The sequence below is a fragment of the Enoplosus armatus genome, chromosome 16 (assembly GCF_043641665.1).
Source record: "Enoplosus armatus isolate fEnoArm2 chromosome 16, fEnoArm2.hap1, whole genome shotgun sequence".
Lineage (NCBI taxonomy): Eukaryota > Metazoa > Chordata > Actinopteri > Centrarchiformes > Enoplosidae > Enoplosus > Enoplosus armatus.
This window is the reverse complement of record NC_092195.1, coordinates 11,488,185-11,497,002: the sequence shown is the minus strand read 5'-3', so window position 1 is coordinate 11,497,002 and position 8,818 is coordinate 11,488,185. Positions and strand designations below refer to the sequence as shown.

Sequence of the window (8,818 nt, the reverse complement as noted above, 5' to 3'; positions counted from 1 at the left end):
GAGAGATGAGCTCAACACACCTCCTCTCTCACACATGAGCCTTATGAATAAAGGAGCAGGATTAAAATTTTGTACATCGATAACCCCCCAACAAACAGCACTACACAGATTAACTCGTGCACATTCACAATGCAGTGTTGGCTGCCCCATACACTGCGACTCGCACACGCACATAAGCTGACTGAAACTGCAACAAATGGACATGAACAACCTGATCCAGAAGGAATTTACTCAGCAGAGATGGCTGCAGTGATCTATTCACAAACAGAAGATTATTACAGAAAACACACTACTGGAGTAGAAAAATGTTTGTTGCACGCCTTAAACATTTTAATGGCCTGCATCAACATCAGACAGGTAATTTGCCAGTGTGTGGTACTCATTAGTGTATTACAGTTATGAGTTTTCTAAGTTTGACTGTTGACAGACCTCTGTAAACTGCGACAAATTTGCACATCTTGTATTTTCTGTTTTGTTATAGAAAAGCTTCATTCTGATCCGTTACTGAAGAAATAGACAGGTGTAGAGGGCTTGTAATAATTGGCTAGTTTAGAAGGAAGAAGAGATTATGTCTTGCAGTTTGAACGCTTGCTGATGTGTCATTTGACTTTGAAAGGTTTTTATTTTATAATCTGTCACCATGTGCATCCTGTTTCCGTTCCACCTCAGTAATGCATGTGAATTGTTTTCTCCTCTGAGCTAAATCCTTTGAATGCATCTTCAGGACTATATTTGATTTCTGGTGCCTCCTTGTGGTAGCTCATATTAACTTCCAAGGACGAGCTATGAGATTGTGTCATACAAGAGTCCATCTGCAACTTGTGTGTTTTTGTTCATGCTGTTATCTTGTTACCTCGTTCTCTCTTTTCAGCCATTTACAAACACAAACGGGTGGGAGGAATGTAACTTAAGTGTTGTGGGTATCGAAAAGGTTTTAAAAGTTTAAACTATGTGATTGTTTCTAGATTTAGCAGCTGTACCTGCAAGACTCCTTTGGATGATGTTTTTCTTCAGAACCGGGTGTTTGTAGATCCAAACCTCAGGATCAACCATGCTGATGTGCACACGTTGCTGATATTTACCTTTCTTTTCTTTTCTTTTTTTATCCACTGTTGTCTTAAGCATTTGTATCACAGGTGGGATATTTAATGTAATGTTGCCTTTTGAATATAACACCAACTTGGACCATTTATTCACAGTGCATAACCAAAGGTCTTAAACAGGCTGATAGTCGGACCATCTCTTTGCTGACAGAGTGCAGTGAGCCCGTAGCAAAGTGTGCTTGCGAGAAACTATAGCTATAGTGTTGAACCACAGGTAGAAACCAGTTAAACTTTGGTGTTTGCATTGTACTGTAATCCTGTATGTGCCTTCTGTGAGTGTGGTCTGCCAAAGGCCCTGTCTATTTTTGATATTGTAACGTAGCTTTTGTGTACAGCGTCTTGAGCACAATCATGTTGACACGTCGCTGTAGGGTTTGCCAAATGTTTTTCAGGTGGTCAAAAAATGAAGCAACTTCAGATGTTGTAGTTAAGGGCAGTATAGGAAATATTCAGGCCTTGGAATGAACACTTGACACAAGCACTTCCACAACACCAGCCGACCAGCACACAGATGTTTGTTCAATGTTGCTTTCTCTGGGGTCAAAGTCATCATTTAGACCAGTCTGTTTTGTGTGTGTACCATATCTGCAGTAAACACAAATATGTTGTCATGTTATGAACTTATTATATACTCAGAAAACTTGAATGTTGCAGTGTAACGTATATTTGATGTGTTTCATTGGGTACCAAATGTGTGTGTTCTGGTTGGGTTGTCTTATGCGTATTTGTAGAAATATGTCTTAAGTTGTTTCCTTTGTTGACTGTTTTTATTTATCATATTTTGGACAAACCAAATGTCAGGATACGCTTTTCAGTGGAGGACGTCTTGTTTGCCAGACTGAGGCAGAAAAGTGCTGTGTTTTATTTGAATAAAGGAAAGTACAGACTGCGTTTCAGTGACTTCAGTGATCCACTGTCCTCTACGTGAACTGGAAACATGGATATGTTCAACCTCTGGTTGTAGTGGGCAGCACCAGGCCACTAGGTCATGGTCTCGTAACACTTCATTAAAATCCTCTCTAAACTGCAGCTTAGAGATCTGTTACTGTTGATGTAGCTCCACACACCTTTAGTTTTTGTAAATTAGGTTTCTATAAACTGCGTTGGAGCTGATGGACAAACTTCAGTCAGCTGTCTCTGGAAGTTATTTTTTGTATTTCCCATTTGTTTGTTGATTAATCGATTAGTCTATTTTGATAATCAGGCATTTTTGGTTGGAAATCTAACATTCACTTGTTTTTAGCTTTGTAGATGTGAGGATTCGCTGATTTTTTTTCTTTTGTCATAAATCACAGCAAACTGAATATCTTTAGGTGTTGGACTGTTGGTCTGACAAAACAAGCAATTTGAATATTTAACTTTTGGCTCTCAGAAAGGATATTTTTAGAAAACATCCTGTTTATAAAGCTAAAGCTCTCTTTAAAAAAAATTGATTTGGGGGATTTTGTGATTCTTATAATTACATTACCTGATTACACTGAAAACCAGTGTGTACAGGTATGGAACAGCAGATTAATGCAATACTAAATCTCCTTAAGATTCATGTGTTTGTTAGAAAGTGCCTCTCTGTGGTTTGAATCACCATTTATCTCTTTATCAACAAAACATTGTTCTGATAGCAGTTCTCCAATGAAAGAAGAGCAGATTCTTGGAGTATTACAGTAGGAGCAATGGTTATGATTCCTGACGTGGATCTTGTGTGTATTTCTCAATATTCTCAACATGCAGGAAAAAGTGTTAAACATTGGGGTTGCAGGGTGCATTACTAACTCCCCTAGAGAGGAGAAATCCAGTCACGAATGTCACTCAAATCTTTTTTTACATTGTGAGCAAAATAATGCTTAATGAACACTGGTGTGCACACACACACAGTCCATGTCTTGGTGCCTTTGACTGACCCTCTTCCAGCCTCCTCAGGTGGCTGGCCATGCTCCACCTCCTGCCCATCCATCCACCTTGCCTCCCCCTGGGGCTTGGTGCAGAGGCGTCACATTTCAGCAGGGTGAGCACTCCTCGCTTCAGATGCTGCCTGTCGATAGGTGCTCGTTCCTGGGGAGAGGCCTGCCTCCGTCCCTCCCCAGGACAGAGGGAGTTGGGTTCCACTGACTCATGCATTAAAGATAAAGCAGCGGAGGGGGGAAATGTAGCCGAGCACCACAGCAGCTACTGTACCAGCTCTCTCCCAGAGAGTGGAGGACAAGCTGTGGACCAAGTGAACTACTGGCTTTAAAAGGTCCAGGCTGCTAAGGTGGCACCTGAGACCACTAATGCTCTGGAGGGAGTACCCGTCCTGGGGATGGGCAGAAACACCCAGGTGCTGCCCTGTGATGGGTGAGTGGCCATTACACACTGGCACCAGCTTGGCATCATGGAGCTGCCTCGACGCCTGAACTGGATACGAAACCGACCGTGGAGGCCTCATGTCTGCCGCAGGGAGTTCAACCGTAAGTGTCTGCTACAGTATCGTAGTCTTGATTTGTATTAGTTTGACTTTTCTCTGTCCTCACGTTGTGTTTCATTCAAAATGTCTGTCGTCTGGTTCCACTTTTAATTGTCTAAGTGCTGCTGTGAACCTGAGAAGCTCCCAGTGAAGTCATCTCTGTCTCGTCAAGTGAAGTGTTGTTAGTGACTCCTACAGACTGTGTGCTGCTGCTGCTGCTGCTGCTGCTGCTGCTGCTGCTCTGAGAAAAACCCTCATGTGCACTGATATCTATTGATTCTAATGGTACTTGATGGTTTCAAATGTATGTAAATATACTGCACAGCCCTCCAGGTTCTGTGTTTTAAATGATTGATGTGACTCAGTGAGTGGTTCTCTCTCTTTTTCCACCAAACAGGCACCACTGACATCCCCCACAGTGGACCGTGTGTCAGATAAGATTGATGTTGAGCATGATATTGTGTGGGAAATGTCTCTGTTTTATTGTAAAATTATGCACCAGTATACACCAGGCTGTGTGTAGTTTAACATAAACTCAACAAGGTTTGGCTCACACACATTGATTAGACTTAATCGGTGAATGTTTAATTGAAATAGCATCTGTGTTGGCTGTGTAGGATCAGATTGTGGGGAGAATGGATTACAGCTCTCGTGGCCGTGTCAAGTGGGTCTAGTGGTGTATTGTTGGGATCTGGTGATGCTTACAAACTGTAATGTCCTGAAAGAAAACAAAAAAAACTGACTGAATATGGATACATGCGCACAGGGAGAATGTGTGTGTAGTGTTAAGTGCATGCCACCATGGTACATTAGGAGTGTGGATCGATTGAGTGTTCACTGGCTGCTGCTGTCTGAATGTTGCTGAGCTGAAAGGATTTAATAGCTACAACTTCTGTCTTTTATGAGGGTGTGTTTGAAGCTGAGACGAGGCGAGAGAGAGAGAAAAATATGTTTCTCTGCACACTAAAGTATTCAGTTTTCTCCCTGGGGATCAATGGACTGTTTTCTTTCCTCACAAAGCATAAAAGCTTTATGTTTGGTTGTATGTCTACAGTGTGTGTGTGTGTGTGTGTGTGTGTGTGTGTGATGGACTTGCTAATTACATGCTAAACATTAGGTTGTTGTTTCAGCCCGGGGGGGGGGGGGGGGGGGGGGTGGAGGTGTGGAGGTCGACTTCAGTGGTTATGACGGGGAAAAGACTTGCAATGCTGATGCTTTTAAGAGAGCACGTCCTGTCTATTCAATTAGTCTGGATGCCATTTGATTAATGTTGTTTAATGGAGGCACTGAAATTCAATACACTTTTACAGGTGGGTCTACTACGGCCACACAGGAAGCAATCATTAACTAATGGGAGAACACTTTGTAATTTTTCTAGAAATTATGTAAACATGAGATGAATGATGTTCTGCTGCTCTGGATGATGCCTTATTAAACATTTTCTCCCCATTTCCTGTCAAATTCCTCAAAATGATCTCAGGCTTTCCCCTCTGTACGCTCACTAGTGGTAACAGAAACACAAATTCTGGCTTTTTCCCCAATTTTTGCTGAATTTCCTGATTAAAGCAAATATGTGCCAGCATTTACATGATACCTCAGCCAGTGACTATCATGTCAAGTGACTGTCCTAATAGCTGTCTGTCATCTGTGACACTGAAATTTGAAAATGTTTTAGTAACATTGACTATCATTTTAAATTCATATATATGCATTACCACTCACTTTTACACTCTGCAGTGTACTGAAGTACCTGTATGTTTCATATTTATGCCATTTCTGTTTGTGAATGTAATTCAAACTGAGGCACCAACTGATGCAGAAAAGGCTTTGACTCTTGGATAAAACCAGTGCCCTAGTTTTATTTTGTTGAAACACTTTCAGTGGCTGGTAAAGCTGTGAGCACTGAGGGCAGAAACGGAAATGTTCAGCCGCAGTTAGCATTCAGATACAGATGTTTTATAGTATCCAATAACTTAAGACAGTTTCTTGCTGTTACATCTGTGTAGGAGTTACATAGACATGAGACACCAAACTAATCATTAAACATGAAGCTACCTAAGTCTAAAACACCCCACAACAATGTCCTGAGAGACTATTACAAATCTAGGAGGACTTCTACAATGGCACAAGCTGTGATAATCTCACTGATTCTCTTGCCCATGTTTCTTTTCTGCGGTAGAAGACATGTTCCCATCCAGCCCTTTTTAATCTGACTGTCAGCAGCAGCAGCACTTGGAAGCCGATGCTTCAAAGAGGAAGCACTGAGGTTGAAGGTTATTGATTATTTCCTCAGGAGAAGTCTGAGTGGCTTTGTCCACTGCTGATGATCTCAGTATTTATTAATAAGAGAGTAAAGCTTGTAGGGTTTTACAAGCAGTCACCAGAGAGTAGAGCCTTGAATGTATATTAATTGCATTTTATATTTTTATAGCACTTCTGAACAAAGATAGAAACACTTAAGCCTTGATATGAACTGCTCTGTCAAGCACATCAGATAGTTGACTGTATCAAAGTTGTTTTACCACCAAACTAAAAATAACAACACTGTAGGCTTTCATCAGCTTTCTAAAATAGTAGCTCCTCTACAACACTGTTTTTATTGTCCCATATTTTGTTTTCATGGTGATCATCCCACTTTCTGTCTTGCAGGATCAATTAAGTTGATTGCCTCTTATCTTAGATGTTGAATAAACCTGATCAATATTTCCTCACTCACTCTGAAGTTTCAAATTATTAATTACTCTGTTTACTTGTGTATGTATTATTAAATACATTTAATCTCACATGTTTAGTAAGTTGCAGTAGCCTTGGCAACCATTTAAAAATCAGAGAGTTATTCATATCTACAAGTATTTTTTCAGTGGTGAGTCACTTTGACAGCCCACTTGTCCTTTGTAATTGCCTGCAGGACTTTGTGTACTGTGGTGGTTGTTATCCACTACATACACTATGTGTATGTATCAGGTCATACATCGACATCTTGTGGACAGTCGGGAGAGTTAGTAACACAAAATCTTACACCATGTTGTTGTCACTGTGCTGACTGGAAACTGTGGTGCTATGACACAGCTGGACAATAACATGAACCCTGAGAAATAAAGTCTTGGGGTTTAACATAGTGACGCTGAACTCCAAATTGCTATGTGTATGGACATTTTTTTCCTTCGTCTGTAGCTTGAGTGACATCAATTGCAGGCATGGATGGGGATTGAACCCATGATCTTTGGTTTACGAAACCAACGCCTTACCACTTGGCCACCATGCCCACATTTAAGTTGTTAAATGAAGACAATGTCACTTTTATTGTGTCTGTTTCCACCCCAAACCTTTGTGTTCCCAGTAGTCACCAGTAGAGGGCCTCCACAGTTTAATAATACAATCACTGTCTTCATTTCAGTTCACCACAAACATACAGGACACACAAGACTGTATGTTCCTCTACTTAGCTCAGAGGGAAGTGAAGCAACACCAAGATTGCACTTCTTCTGCTTTTAATAATCTCTTAGTGAGTGTGTAATGTGATGAAAAATGTCTCTCTTCCTCCTCTGAAGATTGCAATTTATTCCTCCTGTTTCTGGCACCACGCTGCGGGCAAAGAGCTACTCACAGCATCACCGGACTGATTTTATGAATAATACAGAAGCTTTCTATTACTGACAAGTCACAACTATCTCTCGCTCATTATCAGTCAGGCTGTTTTTTTACTTTAAATGAAGCTGAGGCCATAATGGAAGTGTTTAAAATAAGACACTTTACCAGATTGCCTTTTTCTGTTTCTAGGACATGCCTGACTTGTGCACATTTTTCTTTTCCTTTATTCCTTTTGTTGTCACCCCCCCTCTTTTCTGCACCTCCCTGTCCCTCACCTCTGCCCTTGTTGCATTTGCTTTATTGCTTTCTTTCTTTCTCATCTCTCCTTCAGCCTCCCCTCTCATTTATCGTCCTCGTGCCCTGCGACCTCCCTCTCTCTCACCGTCTCCCACTTCTCCCCTCCCTCCTTCCAGATCTTCATTATCCCCCTGCCTCTCCTCTCCTCTCCTCTCCTCTTTCCAACTAGATTTGTAATGGTGCTCACTCTCTGAAAATCTTCCCACTCCATAGCAACGCGCCTCCTCACTCCTGTAGCCTCTGCTGCCACTGATGCAGGAGGCGGCACTGAGATGTAAAACTACATCAGAGGAGATTACACATTGCCTCGGCTCATTTTCCAGTTGTCAGCTGTAGCTGGAAATGATTCTCTCCGTCTCTCTCACTGCTCACTCTTCCTCTCTCTTTTTTATCCTTTCCTTTATTTCTCTCACACACTTCTTTTTTTCTCTCTCTCCTGCATGTTTCTTCATCCCTCCGAAGAATTTCACTTCACAAGCTTTTAGGGACGCATGTGAGTGAGGAATCGTGTTGGCCCTTTCTCTGTAATTTCACACAATAAAGTCAACAAGCAGGGCTGCTGCGTGGGCTGTTTATGAACACAGAGAGAAAGACTAATGGAAAAGAGAGAAAGACAAGGGGAGAGTGAGAGACAGAGGGAGGAGAGAACAAAATAAAACGCAGCCTTCTCAAAGAAGAAGGGCACGTGTTCTACTTGTTTATCTCTGCTGTAGCTCTAATTTCCATTTGTGTTTGACAGCAGGTCTTCTGTATATGCCTGAAAATATGCATTTTCAGTCCTTGATCATGATGCTTATAAACTCAGACATGTAGAACGTACTCCTATTGTCATTATATTGTACTGTTAAAAAACAACTGTTCAATTGTCTGTTGATCCAAATAACAAACAACTCTGACATACCTCTGGTCTATCCAGCAGTGTTAGTTTAAATAACTGTCTCTGAGATTTCTACTATGAGATTTCTGCTAAGCTTTGAGAAAATAGGTTTTTGTTTGTTTGTTTTGGTAATGTTTGTGAAATCTTTAAAGCTGCAATAATTTGCCTCTTGTTGGCAGCGGAAACAAGCTGTAAACAAAACACTGACATATCATCACCTTTTAAGTGGGCTAGCATGTTTGCAAATACTTGATGCGCAGTTCCATCTACTACTGTTACTGTTGCGAATATTAGGAGTTGAGCGCATCAAGCTTAACAGTTGTTGGCGATAATGCTGCATTCAGACTGACTTGAGCCCTCTCATTCATTCGAAGCGGGGTGCTAGCACAGAGGGCTTCGGCAAAACAGCAAAAATGTGTGGTTCAACTTTTGTTGCAAGTAAACATGATGTCATCTGTCAAAATGCTGCGTTGAATTACATTCATGCAGGTGCGCATTCCTGGTAGATAC

The 8,818-nt window shown here is 41.3% G+C and overlaps 1 non-coding gene across 1 annotated transcript; it reads right to left on the bottom strand.

The window, feature by feature from the left end:
- Positions 1 to 6,736: 6,736 nt before the first annotated feature.
- trnat-cgu (transfer RNA threonine (anticodon CGU)) lies at positions 6,737 to 6,808 on the bottom strand. Its single transcript has one exon. It is a non-coding gene; the product is annotated as a tRNA-Thr (tRNA).
- Positions 6,809 to 8,818: the final 2,010 nt, after the last annotated feature.